The following is a 21354-nucleotide window of genomic DNA, read 5'->3' on the forward strand; positions in this document are numbered from 1 at the left end:
TACTGGTCTGCTATATTGAGGGGTATACGATTTATACTATATTGATATTATAATTGATAGAAGCATGCTATATTGATAGGATATTTGATATATATGATAGAATACCTGAAAAAAAATTAGAATGTGCTTAGACTAAGGGAATTATCAAGTAATAAGAGGGGGTAAGGGTTGGAAAGCTGTTGGAAGTCGATAGAGAGGGGGGTGGAAAAGGGTGGGGGATAGGGTTAATTAGATATTGAGGGAATGTATGTATTGAATTTGAAAAGTATACTCACCAATAAAAACTTTCTAAAAAAAAAGACATTGCATGATGGTGGACCACTTTACTTTTAGTGCAGGAGGGACATAACCCACAGACCCCTCACAATTAAGGACAGGTGCTCCAAGAAAGAATATCAGTCCTGTGAGCCCTCGGGCAAGGAAAGGATCCCTATAGCTTGGCCTCAGAGCCAGCGCACAGACACCTTGCTGTTCAAGAGCACAGGTACTCAAAGAAAGACAAAGGAGGATCAAAAACAAAACAGTTGTCCAGCGTGAGCCTCCAGGAGAGGTGCCCACAGCATGGCCTCAGAGCCAGGCGGTGGCCCCGAGACCAGCACCCAAACAGTGCACAGAGACAGGTGCTCAAAGCAAGAGTAAGGAGGAACACAAACAAAACGGTTGTCATGTGATCCCCCCAGCGGAGACGCCTACTCAGCTTTGATCCAGAGCCCCCCAACGAATCAGCAGTAACACTCAAGACACTTTCCCATGCAGGAAAATATCAGAAAACAAGAGTGAAGGAGTAAATAAGACAAAAAGAAGAGTGAGCAACCAAGACCTCACAACAGGAGCACAGGAGGAAGCTTTTCCCTGAAGCCGGGCAATAGGCTGGTGGACACACATCAATCAAGGTTGGCTCAGGACCCAGACAAGTCCAGGCCTAGGTCCAGGGAGGGGTAACCAAGGAGGGGGAGGTTGACCTTAATAAAGGACAACATATCTACCAGGTCCGGGTGCAGATGTGCGCAGCGGGGACGGAGACGGTCTCCCAGGTGGGAGAATACCTGCTCGCTCTGGACACTGGTGGGAGGGCAGGAGAGGATGTTAGTGGCCATGATGGAGAGGTCCAGCCAGATAGAATATTTTCATGCCCAGTACTCCAGGGGGTTGGTGTGGGGAGGTTCAATGGTCTTGGCAAGGTACTCTTGGACCATGACCCCCACCGAGTCCTCTGCCCTGACAGACGCACCAACCCTGCTGGCATCAACCGCGCAGACCACCGCATATGACCAGAGGTCCCTGTTGGGAAGGCTCTCATGGCTGGGGACGGCCAGCTCGTTTACAGCCTCCTGCTCCTCCTCTTCCTCCTCCTCCACCCCCCCACCACACCCTCAACCCTCTGTCCCGCTTTGTGTGCCTGATACCTGCACATCACTCTGCACGTGATCTTCTTGCAGTCCTGCAGCTGGCTGTCCTGAATGGTGATGCTGCCCTTTATCCGGGGGGCACATAAGCAGGGCAGTCTGTACAGCTCCTCCTGGCAGACAATGCAAACGGGCGGCTATGCCTGCCTGCAACCTCCTGACGAAGTTCCTGACTCAGGGGGCAAGATCGTCCTCATTCTCCAGCTCCTCGACCAGCACCCGGTCCAGCCTCTAGATCAGGGGGATGACCTGTCCCAGGCTGGACTGGTAGAAGCATAGGAACTCAGTGGTGTCCTTAAAGGGTTTAAGGACACGGACTGTCTGGGAGAGGACCAACCAGTCTGCGCATAGCTGATGCTGACATCCTCTCCCTCCTGCATAATAGCCACGGACGACATGATGTCATGGACTGGGTTTTTTTGCTCCACCAAATGACTAACCATGTCATAGGTGGAGTTCCAGTGGGTGGGCATGTCCTGGTAGAGGCAGTGCTTGGAATCACCCCCCTCCCCTTGCCTCTGGAGCAGCCCATACAAAGACTTCACACTGCAGAAATGCGAAGTCAGACGCTGGCAGTTGTCCAACAGGTCATGCATGGACAATGGTGCCTGGTCCCAAGTGGCCTTGACCTTGGTACCTAGCCCAAGAGCATCCACCACGACCAGGTGCAGCTTATGCGCCAAGCAGACAAGGCCATTGAGGGATGCCTCTCTCAGGGCTGCCAGCATGTTGCTTCCTGCATTGGTGACCACGATGCCATGGACAAAATCACTTCCAGGCACCCACTCCCTCAGCCCAGTCCTGATCGTGGCAGTGATGTTCTTCCCCATGTGATCATCATCCATCCCTCATGCCTGGAGCATGACCACTCTGTATCCCAGCTGCAAAGGCAGCACCTCACCCGGGGCCTGGGTGTATCCCTGGGGCAGCAGAGGTCCTCCGGTTGCAACCAATTGGCAATGAGGGCAAGGTAGCCATGATGGCAGCCACTCAACATACCTGCTGTGAAGTGCACAGTCCAACCTGCAACATGCGACAGCTCCCAAGCAACCATGTCTCACACACTGCGGTAGAGGGTGGGAATGACTTGCCGGTCAATGGTCTGCCACGACGACATCACAAACCAGGGGGCGAAATGACACAGTAGCCTCCAAAAGCCCACATCGTCCATGATAGACAAAGGGAGTCCTTCCAGGGCAATCGTCTCTGCCAGCACACGAGTGCCGACCTCTTGAGCCCTCCCCCTGACTATTTTGATAGGCACCATCCTCGGCCCGGAGGGGACAACATCCTGTAAGGTAACCTGCCTGGACGTTCTACTTCCACCCGCATCACCCTCGGGGCAAGGCTTCTTGCTTGGAGTGGACTCCCATGATCCTCCCCCTTCTTTCTGATCAGGAGCCCTCCTCTTCCACCTGCCAGATGACTCGTGTTGCTCCGGAGACAGCAGGCTTGGATGGTGCCTCTGCAGTTGCAAGTGGAGAGCGGTTGTTAACAGGTGCTGAGGGTCACAGCCCCTACGCACCAGGGCATCACAGAAACAGCACTGCACCACACAGGGATCATTGGGAAGGGGCTGGAAGTGCTGCCACAGTGCCTGACCAAAATGGCAACCTGGAGTTTGTGAGTCAGAAGGAGGACAAAGAATTACCAGCCACTGTGTGGTGCGGGACTTGGAAGACAGAGTGAGAGGAGGACTGCAGGCAGGAACAGTCCCAAGAGTTTGAGATTTGGAGGAGCTGGATGTCTCTACAAAATGCCACCATCCCTCCTGAGATTCCCCTTCGTCATCTTCCTCAAAAATTTTGAGGAGATCCAGTTCGACTCCCACCAGCGGTGAGACCTGTTCTGCCTCCTCCACTGCCCCTGCAGGGAGATCTACTGCAGTTGAAGTCTCTGGTGCCTCTGAGACCTCCCCCCACCCCAGTATTGCTGGGCTCCAATGGGCAACCAGGACAAACTGTGCACTTTCTCCCCCCACGACCACCCTTACCCTCATAGTGCTGCACACAAAATAAAATGAGATGCACACAGTGGGTGCACAAAACAAGAGGAGTGAGCTACACCAAGCAGGTATGCATGGCAAGCAAGAGAGAGGAAGCACAGTGAGCAGAAGAGAGTTGGGACCTCAGAGAGGAACCCACACAAAGCTGGGCCCCAAAGCCAGCAGGCAGTGGCCCTGAGACTGGGCTTGGGAGAGATGCCCTAAACCAAAACCAAAGGAAGCAAGGTAACAGCAAGAGTGAGCCCTCAAAAGAGCAGAGAAAGAATTTAGAAGACACAAAGACAAGTAAATATAAAAAAGGGGAGGCCTATGCCCCAGGGCCCAGAGCCAGGCTAAGGCCTGAGACTAGGCTGGGGGGTGGGGGAAGGCACCCTCACCAAACCTTCCCACAGGCAGGCCAAGCGCTTGAAAAGAGGCTTCTTTCAGTCTCTTTTAAAGCAGCAACAGCCAAAAAACACAATCCAAAATCCACACTCTCTCACACACTCTCTCCCTTTGTCTCCCGGGACTGAACATGAGGCAGAGAGAGAGGGGCATTTTATAGAAAATGCCAACATAGAGGATAACAGGAAGTCTGTGGTGGGCTGAGACTTGCCTAACAAAGTTTGGAGGGGTTAGATTGGGGTGCCCATGGCTACAGAAGGCCCACCTCCTTGGTTGCCTGGGGGATTGACCCCCAGCTCCTGGCTGTATAGGGCAGCTTTCCAGATGGCTAGGAGAGCTGCCAATCAAGGGTAAGTGGGCTACGATTGGGGTTTCCAATGGCAACAAAAGGTCTGAGCCCATTGTTCCCTAGGGAATCAATGAATTGGTGTCAGCCTGTCTGCAATCACAAAATGTTCACGAAGCGAACGAAACAGGCAAAAAAAAGTTGTGAATTTTGTGAAAACAGTGAAAACCACACCACAACAAAATGCTGCTTCACAACACACGAAATGGCCCATTTCGTGACTAAATTTGTGTCATATTTTGTTTCGTGCCCATGTCTATTTGCCATGGCCAATTGCCAAAGAACCTTCCCTCATCATCTTGCTGAGTGTAAGCATCATAAGAAGTAGAGGGGGAAATGCATATAGGAGGGTGCCTGACCAAGGAATCTGTATGGCGTCCCTGAAACAGATCTTCCCTTTCCCTGGTTGAGTAATACTATGCATGCTTCCTGTTGAGATATGTGGCAAACAGGTCTATGATTGGATGCCCCCATTTTGCAATACTGCAGCATTTTTTCCCGATCATCTGCACCAGATTTGCCACCATGAGCAGTCACTCTGGCCACTATGCAGCTTTTTCACGACTTCCACAACTTTCCTGACTTTTTTAAAAAATACGATTTTTTTAAAAAATCTGCTTTGCAGTCTGCTGTTTCCCCATGCACACTCTTTATTCTGTTTTGGGGAGTTCCACCTTCTTCCCCACTTTCCCATCCCACTTCATTCTGATTGCCTACTCTTATCTAACCAGCCACTTCCTCTCACCTCCTTTCTATCTCCCATCCTCTCTTCCCTCTTTTTTTTTAAAAAAATGTTAAGCCCTACCTGCTACCCTCTTTTAAATTGCTGGTTTGAAAGCAGGTAAGAGGAAGTTCCCTTTTCATTCTTTTTGCAGAGAGACTGTACAACTGAAATTGACTAACCTTCGTCTATTTCATCTCCTAGCTAGGCAGAGAAGTCAGATCAATTTCATCCCCAATTTCCATCCACACCTGTTGCAAATAGAAAGGTTTTTTTAAAGCTGCCTCCTTGTCGAGGGCAGGAAGGTTGACCCATCCTCTCAGTTCTCAACCTGAGAACCAGCTGAAACAGAGCTGCCCAAAAATGACCAAAAAAAAGAGAAAAAAACAGAGCCACGCAGACCAAACATGAGAAGTATGAACAGCCACATAGAAGCCAATTCCATGCCTTTCAGCTTGACTTCATGGAGAGCAAGGAATTATGGTCTCTGTGCAGAAGGGGCTTTAGAGAGTCTCCTGTTTGGTCCACTAGAAGCCAATCGTCAAGATAGGGGGAAATGATACACCTTTTTCTCTGAGGTGGCTCACTACTACTGCCATGACTTCTGTAAAGATACAAGTGGTAGAGGAAAGACTGAAAGAAAGAACCTTGTATTGGTATTTTTTGGAACCACACTGGAATCGAAGGAACTTTCTGAACATTTATTGGAACATGAAAATATGCATCCTTTAAATTGACAGTAGCAAACCAAACTAGAACTTTCAACATGGGTAGAACATCCTTTATTGACAACATTCAGAACTTCTTGAAAACTGTAAACTTGTTTAGGGAATAAAGGTCTAAAATGGGGCGGGAGCTGCCTTACTTCAATGACTGCACCTCCTGTATAAGCAGGGAAGGTGGAGGAAGAGGACTGGACAGAGGTGAGGTGTTTGGAGGAGTTGCCTTGAACTCCAGACAATAACCTTGATTGACAATTGAGAACACCCAAGCTTCCTTGGTGATCAGCTCCCAGGCCTGAAAACAAAGTGAGTGGATGCCTGGCAGGGCACAAGGGCTGGTGTCAAAAATTCTGTTTATTCAGACGAGATTCATACTTTGGGGATTGAGAACCATTTTTTGACTTGATTCTAAAGTACCTCCTATGGGTTTGAACGGAGATGGAAGAAGAAGGCTACTGAAAGCCTCAACGATGTGTGCATCGACTGGGAATGGAACCGATTGTATTTATTATAAGGTGGATATGGCCGAGAGGTATATCTATGCCTGAACGGATTTAGGTAGAGAGATGTGGTACCCAAGGATCTAGCTGTAACATTATCATTCTTAATCATCTTTAGTGCCTCATCCATAGAGGAAGAAGTAATGAGGAGGCAGGTACATACCTGGTGAGCCTTCATATCCATATGCATATTAATCACAGGATCATAGGGCAGGGTCCTCTAGGGTTATCTAGTCCAACCCCCTGAATAATGCACGATACAGAGGAACCATAGAGTGGAACCGATGGAATCTTTGATGAGCCAGTTCCAATTGACTGTTATTGTCCGACAGCACCAAGGAACCTCTCTGCCTTTCAATAAGCCGTATTGGTGAGGGCAGCAGCAGGGAAATGGCTGTAGATAGTTCAATGATTTCAGGAATTTCACCCTCAGAGAGATGGAACTGAAGCACAGTGAAATTTGGGAGTTGGAGATGGGGTTCTCAGGAGCTTGGATTGACTCGATGGAAGTGAAGAACAGGATTTCTTCCACTTGTGTGACTTCGATGTCAAGGATTTATCAGTATGCTTTGACTTAAGGTTAGCCTTTTTAGCAGGCAGCTCCTACTGGCAAGGAGGTGGAACCAAGACGTGGCTCAAACCAACTGGTCCTTGTAAGCTACATCAGATTCCAAACATCCTGGCAAAATCGAGGAGACCTGTTCTGAGCGCTGCAGTTCTTTATCCACAGCATTGTGATCAGAGTGAGTAGACCCTTCAGGGCTGACTCCCAAAGAACCACTTAAGCTGCAGTGCCCTTTCTTGGTGAACTTTGGGCATGAATTGCTTGTAGACCGCAAGGCGTCATGGCCTTCACCCAGACAAGAAGAGGTATTTGTCATACCCATTCAATTGGGTCATCTTCACCCCACAACAGGAACACTTCTTGAAGAGGTTCTTCAATACCATGGAACCAAAGCCCTAACTCACATAAAGTACAATGGATCCAGGAAGCAGAGAGGAAAGACATCCTTCTTTAGTGGTGGCAAAAAAAATAACTGAGGGAAGGAGCTGCTCACCCCACCTTTTATAGCTGCACCTGGGGGGGAAGTGTGTGAAAAGGCTAGTTGAGCTTTTCGCACCTCTAGGAGCTTTAAAATATCCATGGATGGCCTACACATGTGTTGATCCCATATGGGACTGCACAGGAGATATGATGATGAATGACTGAATTTGGTGTAGTAACTGGACTCGGATTTTGGAATTTGGGATCTTTGAGCTGCGAAAAGACAAGAAGAAATGGATCCTTGCATTGTTATGCACTTTTTCTCTATTTTGTAATTTTTGGTTTAATGTTGAATACTATTTTATATCTTTATAAAAAATCAAGTAGCAGGGGATGATTATTAGAATCTGTTTGGTATATTAAACAGGCATGTATATCATCACAAGGAGCCTATAACCAGCTGAACCAGTGTAACTCAGAATGGAGCCAATGTGCCTTTTCAAGTTATAGTCCTAGCCTTAAGCACTTCTCATCTCACTGTATCTGGATCAGCTCCAGTGAAGCCTTAACGTCCAGTCAAGTGCAAGTAGGTGCAACTGTGGAAAAATGACACAACACACTGAGGTTCCTTAATTTTGCATGATGGAGTTTTACTCCCTTGCTGTTACAAAGGGAAATATGGTTCTCAGATCACTTTAGAAAAGTTATGTAATTTATGTGCAGCCTCAATGAGAATATATTTGAGTTCTCGACTCATTATTTCTACATTTTGAGGGAATTTATTGCTTTATTCTCACTATCTCAGGGATCACACATTCTCTTTCATTAATAAAAAGAAACATATTGTGAATGACTAAAATAATAAAAATGAATATAAGAGCTATAAAATACATGGCACTGTGCTTTGTACATTTATGGGACCATATAAATGATTAATAAGAATAATAAGGTCCAAAGGGACTTCCACTGTACATAGCAATATCTACCAGCACACAAAATTTCATGAAAATTAAACTGGATCTTGTATAATGTATTTTGGTTCTTCAAGCACAAAAAAGCTTAAATTATTGATGCCAAGTGTTTTTGATGGTGAAGATAATGAAATTTTGAAAGCCAGTTCTTTGCTACACAGAAAAAACAGGAATGTGTGGTTAATCCAATGAGCTAAGTTTGCACACAGTGTATTATCAGCTGTAAATGCAAAATCTATACATGCCTCCAGCTTTGCGCCATCAAAGAACTTGTTTCTAGGTTTCTTTCAGTGCATTCCTAGGCACATCATCCAGTCTAGACTTAACGTAATCAATGGCTCACACTGGAGTAATTCTGCATAGGATTTCATTATTTATGTTCTTCAGAAAGCAAGGCCAGCTCCGGGTTGGGGGTGAGGATGTCTGGACAAGATGGCTTCCAGTGGAATCTCTTTTTCAATTAGGGATCCCAAGTCCCTTGGTAGGGCTGAAGTATCCCCTGCTCCCACCCTTGGCCCATTCCAAGAGCACTCCTACGCTTCACAGTGGGCCAATTTGGGCCCCAGTGTGGCCCGTTTGGGGCCCAAATTGGCCTACTGCAAAGTACACACATGCTCCAGGCCCGTGTGTGATGACGTCATTTCCCATGTGTGACATCATCACACAAAGACACCAGGCAGGTAAGGGGACCTGGTAACCATATTTTCAATGGGAAGTTAGGCAGTCATTTATTAATTCATGTGTTTTAAGTTTTCTCTGTGCAATTGGGAGCCCTATCACATGCAAGGTCCTGCCTATATAATTACATGTACACTTACGTGTGTGTAGGCTTTTATTCCTTATTGTATTAGATGCATGTAGGGGCAGGAGGCAGTGGAGTTCCCCTCTCTAACCTTGTTCTCTCCCTCTCCTACCTCACCAAGAGAAATGTGCTCTTTACCACTGCCACCAGCAGAAGCGAAGTAAGGATCTGTTGTTGTTGTTGTTTCCCTACTAATCTACAAACTCCTCTTTAGGTCTTTTAATTCATTTATTGATCACAGGTATTTTCCTAGCCACCTATTCTAATTTACCCTTAATAAAGATGTAAATCTTATGAGTCTATCCTGTTGTAGTAATTTAAATCCAGGTAGGAGTCCCCAAACCTTCTGTTGTATGAATTTAGAATGCTCACAATAATACAACATTTATACAATTTAACTTGTATAAACAGCTAATTACAGAACCACTAATTACAGAAAAGCTTTCTGCTGACCCCCTTTGCCCTCCAACTAAAACACTGGTCCTGGGATAACTGACCTGCAGCGGTACAATTTGGCTGTGAGGTAGGATCCCCTGCTCCCCCCCATCCCTGCCACCATCACCTGGCTGGCAGGGGGGGAAAGGTGAGAGAAGAGGCGTCCTGGGCGGGCTCCTGGGGCAGCATGATAATGTCACTCCTGTGAGTGATGTCATCATGCTGCCTGGGGAGTGCTCCTGTGCTTCACATGGGGCCCAAATAAACATGCATGCACTCCTGGGTTTGCGCAATGTCATTTTCTGGAAGTGTCCAGGGTGAAGAAAACAGGTGTGTGTCAGGTCCCCCGCCTCTCACCAGGAGGGTAATGGGACCTGGCAGCCCTTAGTGGGGGGAGCACAGAAGTCTGCACTGGGTGGACGACAGTAGGAAAGTTGCCTTCCTCTCGTGTGACCCCACTCATACTGCTTAGGATCCAAGTCTTTGTAACCTCGAATAAATACCTTTACCTAAACATACTGGATGGCATAGATTTCTGTTGTTTCACACTGATTTACAGTGGGGCCTTCAGTGTACACCTTAGCACCACCATCAGAAAATTTTTGACTAAGAACTTATCTATGTTGCTGATACATTGCAAATATTTAGTGTAATGGTACCACAGAGAAACACTACAATTTATTTTGCTTTCCCATGCATGAAACTCCAGTTAGCAACATCTTCTACCACCAACTTTCCTTGTCTTTGGACAAGATTCCATCACTCTAACCACAATGCCAGAGAATATTCCAATTACATCCCTAATCTCAGGGCAACCTCTTCACGATACATGTTCCATGAGCACAAATGAAACCATTAAGCGGGGCAGGGGCGGGGAGTTGCCTCTTTACATCTTCTGATCCCCCTAGAGCTGAAGGTATTGATTTATACATTAGCCAACTTTGGTGAAATAAATGCTAGGTGATAACAGATCCAGCAGGGTGATTGTATTACGTAAACAGCCTGAGAAGAAATAGAGAAGCTGTGCCATGCAGAGTATGTCTGAAAATTACACTGGCAGAGCTCAGGCATCTGCTGTTACACAGTGTAAAAATTCTGCATTCTTCTGTGTATGAAGTCAAAAGCTTATGGAGGCAATTATTTCCTCTGACCCAGTGATTAAGGATATCAACAGCAAACAAGATATGGGAATGGTTCAATTCCCTCTTTAATCCTTAATGCATACACCTTTTGCATTTATTTCCTTTAATGCAGAAGGGAAGAGTGTAAATGAAAGTCCCAGTGATAAAGGTCAGAGATTTCACATTTTCAAACTCAGCTAAGACTTCTAAAGCTTTGTTACCATAATGGTTTTTACAGTGTTTCAATCTAGGGACCATCAAAGGCAGCCAAGATTTAGATATGGATTACATAGTGCACCAAATTATATGCATCTAGAAGAAAGCAGTGTGATTATTCACAGAACATGCCCAAACCAACCAGCTTCTTTTTTTGACATGGAATGGATTAGAATGGATGTGTTCAGTATTTAGTCATTATTCACATGGTAGCTTTAAGCACTTGGGAAGCCACTGTCCATTCCGTGACATGACACCTTCCCTTATCCAGTAGGTGTGGCAAAACTTGGCTTACCCCTGGAGAGACTTTACAATTCACTGGGTCTTAATGGGTCCTGACACAATCTTGTGTCGAGTTGTCAACTTCCAGGTGGGACCTGGAGATCTCCAGGAATTAAAACTGACCTCTGGTCAACAGCGATCAACTCACTGGGCTGCTCTGAAGTGTGGTCTCTGTGGCGTTATACTCCACTGAGGTCTCCCCCCGCCCCGCCCCCCCCAAACCCTGCCCTCCACTCTCAGATCTCCAGGAAGTTTCCAGATCGGAATTGGCAGCCTTAGACTTGAGGCACATTTTGAAGTAGGTTGGCAGGAGTTATCCGTTCTCACTCTAAATATTTGATGGATAATAAAGTTTTACATTGGATAATTATTTTGACTTCAACAAAATCTTAAGACAAGTTCCACATTATATTTTCGTCAATAAATTAGAGATGGGTGGACTAGGGTTCATTTGAAGGCAGAATGGATTTACTACATTTGAATTTACTGTGGTCATCACAAGTCCTGTTTCTGTGCCAAGAATTCAAAAGAAGAAAAAGTGGGGCTTTTTTTCTGCCTTCACACTGGGCTTTTGCTAAATAGTCAGCTTCCATCTTACGGAAAACAATGATATGAAAATACTTCATCCTTACCCCCAAGTTCTCTACGAACTGCAGAGAACTTGGATGGTGGGAGTTGCAGTTTCTCCCCTTTCTGCTTTTTTTAAAAAAATAAAAAGTGCAAACTGAGCTTCATTGAATCTGCAATAAGAAGTAGGAGAAAGAGAAGGAAGAAAAACCATCATATTCTCCCAAATTCTTTGTGAACTTCAGATAACTAGAGATAAAGGGAAATAATGTTTTCTCTGCCTTCATGCTGGGCTTCTGTAGACAGGAGAATGAATACCCCTCCTTTCCCTCACGTTCTCAGAAATGTATGAAGAACTTGAGAGAAGGGACTTTTATGCTGGACCAAGGGAACAGCCACTTACTGCTGGCCTACCTGTTGTTATATTTGGAGAAATCATTTTGATATGGAGGGGGCATATGGGAGAGATAGGTGTGGCCTGAGAATGCTTTTTTTCAATTCACCACTGTCTCATGGCAGCTCTCCAAGTCAAGGCTGATGGATCTGCTGCAGACGACAGACCGGCCTGCCAGATGTGCCTTATTTTAAAAGATTATCTCTTATTCCAAGCATCACAATCCTACTGAAAACAATACTTGTCCTTTCCTACAAACACAACAGCTCAACGGTGTCTCCTTACTAAAACTGTGATCTGCCAAACCAAACTAAAGACAATCTGCCCTGGGCTCCAAAGTGATATAGCAACAAAACACCCTTTAATTTTAAATATAAATGACAAACCACAAAATTACTCACAAGTGTGTGCAGTGGTAGCCTAGCCTGATTTTTTTAATGGAAAAGCTTCTTGTGGAAATGGGAATAGAGAAAGAGAATAGCAGGGTAGAGGGGGTGTAATCTTCCCCTGTGTCAGCTGTCCTTGCTCCCTCCTCCTTATTTGAAACCCTGCCGGAGGAAGCTACTTAGCAGGGCGGAGGAGTGATTTAGAGTGGGGAGAGGTGTAAGCACCCTAACCATGTCCTTGCTTCCTACTCCAGCCAAAAAGGGGGAGGAGGGAGTCAGTACATTAAAGTATGTATGTAACATACAGTTCTGTCCACAACTTTACTATTTAAATCTGTGCCAGTTCCATGAAACCACTGTATGGAAATTTAACATTACCTTTATCTTACTCAAGCTATGGCTTGTGTACATATGGGAATGATATTATTTACTCAAAGTGACAATCCTGTTAGAAAGATCTATCTTTGTAGACAAGGTTGAGAGCTGCTGTAGCATAATGGTTAAGTGGTTGGGCTCTAAATCACCACTCTGCTAGTTCAACTCTCACTACTGCCATGAACTCTGCAGGTGGCCTTGGTTAGGTAATAGATCCAGAGGAGTTAGCCGTGTTAGTCTGTAGTAGCAAAATCAAAAAGAGTCCAGTAGCACCTTTAAGACTAACCAATTTTATTTTATTGTAGCATAAGCTTTCGAGAATCAAGTTCTCTTCATCAGATGCCTGATCCGAACTGCTCAAATACAGAAGAGGAGGGGAGGGGAAAGAACGGGACATATATCACAAGAAGACAGGATGCAATTAGTGTGAAGGCAATCAAAACATTCCTTTGCTTGTAAATGTAAACATCTCCTTTTGGTGTAGAGTCAGTTTGCCGCAGTGAAGGTATACAATTCCTATGTAGTATAAGCCCTCGATAACCACAGCTCTCCCTGCCAGCTGCATCTGACAAAGAGAACTGTGGTCCCCAAAAGCCCACACGCACTCAGGCTGAGATAATTGACAAACAAAGCCCACACCAGGCGTCCCTGGGCTCCCCCAGACCACGCCTCTGTAAAGGAAATCTGTTACCTGTGATAATGTGATAACCATCCATAGTCTCTATTCAGTCCCAGCTTGACAGAGTCAAATTTGCATATGAATTCCAATTCAGCAGCCTCCCGTTGGATTTTGTTTTTGAAGGGTTTCTGTTGAACCACAGCGACTTTTAAGTCTTTGGTGGAATGTCCTGGTAGATTGAAGTGTTCTCCCACTGGTTTTTGGACGTTTCCATTTCTAATGTCAGATTTGTGTCCATTTATTCTTTTGCGTAGAAGTTGGCTGGTTGTCCAATGTACAGAGCAGAAGGACATTGTTGGCACATGAGGGCATATATCAGATTGGAGGATGAGCAGCTGTAAGAGCCAGAGACAGTGTAGTTGATGCCATTGGGTCCTGTAATTGTATTCCCTGGGTAGATATAGGGGCAGAGCTGGCATCTGGGTCTGTTGCAGGGCCTGGTACCTGTGCTGGTGGCCCTGCTGGCCGATTCATGATTGTAAGTGAGAAGTCGTTTAAGATTGGGGGGCTGTCTGTAGGCAAGGAAAGGTCTTCCACCCAGGACTTCTGAGAGAGAGGTATCATTTTCCAGGATGGGTTGTAGCTCCCTGATGATACGTTGGATGGGTTTGAGCTGGGAGCTATAGGTGACAACCAGTGGTGTTCTGTTGTTAGTTCCTTTAGGTATGTCCTGGAGCAGACTGTTTCTGGGTACTAGTCTGGCCCTGTTGATTTGTTTCTTCACTTCATTTGGTGGGTACTGTAGTCTCAAAAATGCTTGTTGTAAATCTCTTAAGTGTGAGTCTCGGTCGAGAGCATCGGAGCAGATACGGTTGTAACGTAAGGCTTGGCTGTAGACAATAGACCGAGTGGTATGTTTAGGGTGGAAGCTGGAGGCATGTAGATATGAGTATCGGTCTGTTGGTTTCCGGTATAAGGTGGTATTTATTCGTCCATTATGTAGTTGTACAGTGGTGTCCAGGAAGTGTACCTGTTGTGTAGAGTGGTCCAGGCTTAGGTTGATAGTAGGGTGAAAGTTATTGAAGTCCTGATGAAATCTCTCAAGGGCTTCCTTCCCATGGGTCCAAATGATGAAGATGTCATCCAGGAATCTTAAGTATAGTAGTGGTTCCAGTGGATGGGAGCTGAGGAAGCGTTGCTCCAAGTCCGCCATGAATATGTTAGCATATTGTGGTGCCATGCGTGTGCCCATAGCTGTGCCATTAACCTGTAGATATAAGTTGTCACCAAATTCGAAGTAATTGTGAGTGAGTATGAAGTGACAAAGTTCAGTTGCGAGTTGTGCTGTGGTTTTGTCTGTGATAATATTCCGTATGGCTTGCAGTCCATCTGCATGTGGGATATTGGTGTACAGGGCCTCCACATCCATGGTTGCTAGGATGGTGTCATCCATCTTCCTGGAGAGTTGTCTTTAATTCTGGCATCGTAATCAAGGAAGCTGACAAAGGCGGAGCAGTTGTCATCATGGACAAACAAAATTATATACAAGAAGCAGAAAGACAACTCTCCAACACAACATCCTATAAAATACTACCTTCTGACCCCACGGAGCAATACAAAAGGGAACTCAATAAAATATTAAAAACACTCCCCATGGACATACAAGAATGCATCCATATGGACACACCCCAGGAACCACGACCAGGAAGATTCTACCTACTACCCAAAATCCACAAACCAGGTAACCCAGGACGCCCAATTGTTTCAAGAAAATGCACCATCACAGTAGGAGTCTCGGGATACATGGACTCTATCCTCAGGCCCTATGCCACCAGCACACGCAGCTACTTACGGGACACCACTGACTTCCTCAGGAAAATACAGTCCATTGACAACCTACCAGATGACACCATCCTAGCAACCATGGATGTGGAGGCCCTGTACACCAATATCCCACATGCAGATGGACTGCAAGCCATACGGAATATTATCACAGACAAAACCACAGCACACCTCGCCACTGAACTTTGTCACTTCGTACTCACTCACAATTACTTCGAATTTGGTGACAACTTATATCTACAGGTTAATGGCACAGCCATGGGCACACGCATGGCACCACAATATGCTAACATATTCATGGCGGACTTGGAGCAACGCTTCCTCAGCTCCCATCCACTGGAACCACTACTATACTTAAGATTCCTGGATGACATCTTCATCATTTGGACCCATGGGAAGGAAGCCCTTGAGAGATTTCATCAGGACTTCAATAACTTTCACCCTACTATCAACCTAAGCCTGGACCACTCTACACAACAGGTACACTTCCTGGACACCACTGTACAACTACATAATGGACGAATAAATACCACCTTATACCGGAAACCAACAGACCGATACTCATATCTACATGCCTCCAGCTTCCACCCTAAACATACCACTCGGTCTATTGTCTACAGCCAAGCCTTACGTTACAACCGTATCTGCTCCGATGCTCTCGACCGAGACTCACACTTAAGAGATTTACAACAAGCATTTTTGAGACTACAGTACCCACCAAATGAAGTGAAGAAACAAATCAACAGGGCCAGACTAGTACCCAGAAACAGTCTGCTCCAGGACATACCTAAAGGAACTAACAACAGAACACCACTGGTTGTCACCTATAGCTCCCAGCTCAAACCCATCCAACGTATCATCAGGGAGCTACAACCCATCCTGGAAAATGATACCTCTCTCTCAGAAGTCCTGGGTGGAAGACCTTTCCTTGCCTACAGACAGCCCCCCAATCTTAAACGACTTCTCACTTACAATCATGAATCGGCCAGCAGGGCCACCAGCACAGGTACCAGGCCCTGCAACAGACCCAGATACCAGCTCTGCCCCTATATCTACCCAGGGAATACAATTACAGGACCCAATGGCATCAACTACACTGTCTCTGGCTCTTACAGCTGCTCATCCTCCAATCTGATATATGCCCTCATGTGCCAACAATGTCCTTCTGCTCTGTACATTGGACAAACCAGCCAACCTCTACGCAAAAGAATAAATGGACACAAATCTGACATTAGAAATGGAAACGTCCAAAAACCAGTGGGAGAACACTTCAAACTACCAGGACATTCCACCAAAGACTTAAAAGTCGCTGTGGTTCAACAGAAACCCTTCAAAAACAAAATCCAACGGGAGGCTGCTGAATTGGAATTCATATGCAAATTTGACTCTGTCAAGCTGGGACTGAATAGAGACTATGAATGGTTATCACATTATCACAGGTAACAGATTTCCTTTACAGAGGCGTGGTCTGGGGGAGCCCAGGGACGCCTGGTGTGGGCTTTGTTTGTCAATTATCTCAGCCTGAGTGCGTGTGGGCTTTTGGGGACCACAGTTCTCTTTGTCAGATGCAGCTGGCAGGGAGAGCTGTGGTTATCGAGGGCTTATACTACATAGGAATTGTATACCTTCACTGCGGCAAACTGACTCTACACCAAAAGGAGATGTTTACATTTACAAGCAAAGGAATGTTTTGATTGCCTTCACACTAATTGCATCCTGTCTTCTTGTGATATATGTCCCGTTCTTTCCCCTCCCCTCCTCTTCTGTATTTGAGCAGTTCGGATCAGGCATCTGATGAAGAGAACTTGATTCTCGAAAGCTTATGCTACAACAAAATAAAATTGGTTAGTCTTAAAGGTGCTACTGGACTCTTTTTGATTTTGGTTAGGTAAGCCACTCTTCTCAGCCCAAGCTCCCCAGATGTATTGTGGGAATAATAATAACACTGACTTTGTTCACCGCTCTGAGTGAACACTAACCTGTCCAGAAGAGCAGTATATAAGCACACTTATTATTGTTGTTGTTGCAATGTAGTGGTTAGCACATCCATCTGGGATATGGATTCAAATCCCCAGCCTATGAAGCTTGCTAGGTCAATTTGAGGCCAGGCACTCACTCTCAGACTCACACCACAACAGAGTTGGTGTGACAATAAAATGTGGAAGGGAGAGGCACCCTGAGTTCCTTGAAGAAAAACAAGATTTAAAAATGTGCTAGAATTTCAGACTGTTTGAAGGAACTCTGGGATCTCCTCCAAAGTTTATCAAGGATTCCTTCTTGACAAGATCACAAATGGGAGAAACACTATCACCAGTATTTTCTTACAATGTAACAGAAACATTCCGGAATACATTAACAGTTCACCTGGAATTACAGCGAGGCAGAACAGCTACACCTATTATGAACTGAGTGCGAACTCTACAACAGTCCCCGGAATCCCCAGTATCTGTGGATAACAAACTTTGCAGCTCCTGACCAGATAGGCAAGCCACTGAGAGATCGCACAACTCAGAAATGGGGCTCTAGGAATGGACACAATATTAAACCTTACCTTGCCTAGGGTATTTTCCTAAATTTATAGTTTCAGCTTGGCTTATCTATCCTGGCCAACCACAGTGACATATACATGGCACTAGAGACTGAGAAGTGCCTTTCAGAGCAATTTTATTAGATGTCTGGGCTGGGTCTGTTCCTCTATATCTTTTCTGGGAGTTTACACGACGCCATAGTCTCTCAAGCACTGCCAAACCATTTGTAACATAGCTTCTGCTTCCAATCCTTTGTTCTATACCAAACACCTAAGTCTGGCAAAGAGCCAATCTCTACATTTAAAAGATCAATTTGGTACAACACATGTTATTATCTCAGTTGTGTTACATTTCTTTTTTTTATAGTATCTGGAATCAAATAACCCATAACAACAGCCAAGCCCCCATATATAGATAGTGTATTACAGCGCCGATTCCACAAGCCCATATTCAAATCCTTTTGTAAGTAGAACAGTAAAAGTTAATGATTTACTCTTTTTGGTCCACATCACAAAGCTAACATACAACGTGGCATATTTTGCTTGAGAACCCCAGGAACGAAAGCAGCAAATGCTACAGCTTGGAGCAGAAATAAATTGGTTGAGGCTTGCGTAGAACATCTACACTTCTTGCTACCCCTCTTCCTTGTCAAAGCTAATGTTATCACTGTCTTGTGATCATCAGCACTAAATTTTCTGCTAATGTTTTGAAAAATGGCTGCATGTCTGGTTTCAATTTACAATTTGCCAGGATCATCTGCTTCGCAAAGAAAAAGAAGGAACAGCCAAAACATTTCACAAATTGTTTTGTAACTGATTCCATGATCAGACAATTGAGGCAATACTTCCCCTCCATAACCCTCCCCCATAAATCATAGAAGAAATCTGAAGCAGCATTACATGGCATTTCTAAGATTGGTATACTATGTTTACCTGAATGAATCTTATTGATTCATGCTAATACCTATCATTAAAGATTCATTCGGAGTTGTTTAAATGGTACACACTTTCATTACCAACATTAAAAATAAAAAAAATTATTTTATCACTGAAGGAAAGATGGACTTCTCTCATATATAAAATATAAAACATGTTGCATTGACATAATTCTCAAATTGCTGCTCTTCATGTTTACTGTTTTCATATTTGATGGTACTGACCTGAGTACTGTATGGCTTAATCTCAGAGAAAACCACATACGATATGCGTATTTTTAAAAATTCTTAAAAATGATACATCTGTTGTATGATTATTTATTTTGCTGTACTCTTATTATTGTCATGAATAAGTGGTGTTGATATAACGTTAATACCTTCTTACTCCTGATCTAGAATACTGTTAATTGAATGGATATTAAGAAACATTTCAAGTTCTTTTCTTTTGCTGTTTATGTTTATAGTTAATGTTAAACCTGTTCAAAACTGTATAAAATTTTTCTAAGATAAAAAGTAAAATAAAAAAGATATAATGAACTAACCCAAGATCAAATAAACTCAACCAATAACAACAAGCTGGGCTTTTTTTGACCAAACAAGCTAATTCAAACAAATCAAAAGAATGCAACGTGGTCAGTACCTGCCAACAGTTGAGAATTGTTCCACTCAGAAGCATCCACCGTAGCTTGGAAGTCACCCCCCCCCCGTCAGACACTCCACTCTTGAACCATACATTCCTCACTCCCAGTTTACATTGTAAGTAAAGCTAATAAAAACCAGCTTAGATATTTAAATATTTGAATTCACAGTGATAAGCACACTCCTAGATTGCTGTTAAAAACAGCCTCTGAGACACTCTTATCTTGGCATGCATTGTCACTGAATGGTACATTTCAGGCATTTTGCTGCGCTTTGCTTTGAGGTTCTACTCTTCACCGCCATTCAGTGATTCACCACTTGTACAAACCAATATCATCTTCCAGTATTGCCTCCAGGCTGGCTTTTGACAAACATGCATACTTTTTGACTATCCAGACCAGCTTGTCAATACAAGATTAAACCCAGCAATATAAAAGTCAGCTACAGATGTGCAGTCAATTACCTTGGAGAAGACAGGAGGTGGAATGACACTACTTACTACATCTGTGTGAACTTTCTTTCAGGTTAGTGATGTGAAGGCCCTGTAGTGAGGGGTATCCAGGAAGGGTGGATAATGCATCTTAGTGAGAGCCAGGGGGTACAGTAGATAGAAGGTTGGACTAGGATCTGGGTCAGACCCAGGTTCAAATGTATACTCTGCCATGAAGCTCACTCTCTCACCCAAACGTACTTCACAGTGTGGTTGTTGAGAGGATAAAATGGAGAGAAGTTCTAAGCTGTTTTAAGACCCCGCTGGGAAGAAAGGGAGGGCTTAAATTTCTAAATAAATAAATATAACTATTTAGAACTTGCAAGCCCCCATGCATTTCCATGATAATTTAGATCAACCAGCCAATTCTTGCTTTCAGTATGATTTTTTTCAAAAAAAAATTAATAAATTAGCTCTAGACTTGGTCAGCTGAAATGGATTACAACTGAAGGAATCCTATTTGAGGAAACAGACGGAATTCAGAACCCACATTTCAAATCTTATTCACACTTTCCCTTCCTCTCCACCAGCATCTCAAATCAGAAAAAAAGACAAGAGTTCGTTGAATTTGATGGAATGGGTTCATTACGCCAGTCTGGCTGAGATTTGTTGTTCTTCAAGGGCCTCAATTAGTTCTAATGAGTGTCTGACTCAGAGAACAATGAACCTCAGCGAGGGTTTATATTTAAAAGAAACGGACTTCTCTTCCCAACCCGCAATCCATTCTCTTTCTTTTTCTCCTCCCTATCTTACAGCCCATTCAAGATTCCCCCTCGCAAACATTTGCCCTAAAGCAATATGGCCACGCCGACAACTTTAGAACAACTTCAACGCCCTCCCACCGAAGAAAAATGACGAGAGAGCTTCGACGTGATTTAGAGTGACTACAGGCGCCAGCCAATCGCGATAGGGTAGCTCTAAATTCGCCAATAGAAGGCACAGCAATTTGCGCCTCGCATAGTCTGGCCTCGAAGATAGACTATTATTCTGACGACAGTTAGCTTCGGGATGGCAACGCGCGTGCGGAGGCGGGGAAGCGCTGTGGTGGTCAAATCCCCCCCTCCCCGCGCAGGTTAGCGCCTCGATACCTGCCAAGCAGCCTAGCTGAGCGCGTCACGGCTCCGCCTCCTCCTTTTTCTCCTCCAAGTGCGGGCGGCTCTCAGAGGCGGAGGAACTCCCTCTTCCTCGTTCGGACTGGGCTCGCTCGGTCCTGAGAAGGAGGTGGAGAATAACGGGCGTTTCGGAGGGAGGAGCAAAGCAGGTTGAGGAATTGCCTGGAATAGCCGAAGGTCTCGTGCAGGCTCAGCTCTCGCTTCGACTGTACCCCGTATCTTTTTAATTCCCAAAACGCAGCCGTGATGTACCTTTAAAAAAAAATGAAGGCCAACCAAATCACAAAAATGTAGGACGCTTGAACATGCTGGCTGAATACGGGGGTACGGGTGACTGTCAGTATGAGAGATTTGGATCCCGCCCCCCCCCTCCTTTAGCTGTGATGCACCTGCAATCTTTGCTGAATCTCTAAAAGTGAAAGATGGTTGGTTCGGGATTGCTGGAAGTGTGACGGTTCAGGCCGTGAAAGGCCTTCCCCGATATGTAGATTGGGGAGGGTTGCCAACCTCCAGGTGAATAGCAAGATTTGAGACCAATAGCACTTTAGAGTGCAACAAGGTATCCGAAGAAG

General features: G+C 45.0%; 1 protein-coding gene across 2 annotated transcripts in view; it reads right to left on the bottom strand.

Annotated features, from left to right (window-relative positions):
• The window catches only part of TRIQK (triple QxxK/R motif containing), an 80921-nt gene extending 60047 nt beyond the window's left edge, over window positions 1-20874 (bottom strand). Inside the window, exon 1 of one of the 2 annotated variants that reach the window (XM_054986075.1) lies at window positions 20759-20874. The gene's annotated coding sequence lies outside the window, so the exon portion shown is untranslated. Of the gene's footprint in view, window positions 1-19643; window positions 19684-20758 lie in introns of those variants that run through there. The other variant, XM_054986076.1, reaches the window with a different exon arrangement.
• Window positions 20875-21354: the final 480 nt, after the last annotated feature.

The sequence above is a fragment of the Eublepharis macularius genome, chromosome 7 (assembly GCF_028583425.1).
Source record: "Eublepharis macularius isolate TG4126 chromosome 7, MPM_Emac_v1.0, whole genome shotgun sequence".
Lineage (NCBI taxonomy): Eukaryota > Metazoa > Chordata > Lepidosauria > Squamata > Eublepharidae > Eublepharis > Eublepharis macularius.